The following is a 1,577-nucleotide window of genomic DNA, read 5'->3' on the forward strand; positions in this document are numbered from 1 at the left end:
GCTTAAGTGTGAACAGCCGCTTTCTACTATAAATGCTGAAAATGTATGACAACAAGAGCCAACAGCATTGTGTTCTGTTGCAGATTTTCATGATGGGAAGATAAAAATCACTACTCTGCCCGTCCAGTAACTCAGCCTATTTTTTTCTCAATACTAACATTCCAGCTACCACTAAAAACACAAGCTTTGTCTCCCTGCATCTTCAGCTGCATCACTTGCCTGCTGCCCTGATGGTATGAATGCAGGAGAATCTTACTATCTGCTCCTGAGAAGTGCAGAGTAAGGTACTCTGCATTCTGTTGAACTAGAAAGGCATAACCAGAGTACAATATTCAGCAGCCACATTATCTCCCACCCAGCTTTTTTTTTTTTTTTTTTTTTTTATTTTTTTCAAATGAGGCAGAAAAAAGAAAAATCAAAAGCCAAAAAGTGTAGGTGTAGTTACAGAGATTTTCCATATTGGGAACACTCTGCCCAGAAGAGCTCACAAGCAGAAACTGCTTTTTCACACTGTGACAGAGAACAACAGTCACCCTGCATTGATTATTCTGTAAAGATAATGCCGCACACACTTAAAAATGGATCACCATCCATTAAGAAAGAACTTTAGACTGACAGAGATGCAAGTTCACCAAACTCCTTCATCAAAAGATCAGAGAAGGCATCCATACGCCCAACTTAACAGCTTGGAAGCCCCTGTTAAAAAAATACAACCCCCCCCCCAACCCAAACCAGGGCCAAGTGTTCATGACAGATAATCTGATTAAGTTTGGTGGAGCTAATAAATGCTAAAAGGATTTGTTTTCCAAACATAGAAATCACTTTGTCCCTCCTGCATGTACTATCACTACCTTTTAAAATGGCACAAACTCTACAGCACTGCTTCTACATCTTTCAGGCTAGGGCCTGAAATATTTTTATCCCGTTTTCAGGGTTTGGCAGGGGTTTTTTTGGTTGCTATTTTTTGAAAGAGTTGAAAGCTTTGATAAAACTAGGAAGAAGCTTCTGCTTTGGCTCAATATTGTATTAGTAGCTGGAGGAATACACACGTAGGAGTCGTAGCCTAGGTATAAGAATTACTTCATTCAAGACAGACCTGGGCTGCTAGCTAGTCACCACAGCTCAGGTAGGGAGCCTGCTAGGCAGTCCAGCCTTCACTAAAGATTCAAAACTGCAGACAGGTCTATGCCCTTCGGATTTTAAAAAACACAGGAAACTTACAAAAGCCTGTTCTTATGTATTTTCCCGGGTAGTTAGAAAGATAAATGAAAGAATCCGTTTGCAATAGCTATCTTCTGAGGTGACCCATTCAACGTCTGAAAGGCCTTAACGGTCCCCTCTTCCCATGCCGAAAGCTGCCTCCCAGGCAGCACGGGAGATGCGGCTCTGGCTCTTGCTCCACAGGACCGAATTCCCCCAACTCGTGCCATGGCCCCACGCCGATGGCCCCCGCTGCACAGCTCAAGCAGTAACGCTCTCTGGCAGCGGATCCCAAATCACGGTTAGGCCGGGAATTAGAAGGCACCGCAGCTGCACCGCCCAAGAGCGGCAGTCAGGACGGATTTAACCGACACTGA

Source organism: Nestor notabilis, unplaced genomic scaffold (genome assembly GCF_000696875.1).
Source record: "Nestor notabilis isolate BGI_N333 unplaced genomic scaffold, ASM69687v1 scaffold26227, whole genome shotgun sequence".
Classification (NCBI taxonomy): domain Eukaryota; kingdom Metazoa; phylum Chordata; class Aves; order Psittaciformes; family Psittacidae; genus Nestor; species Nestor notabilis.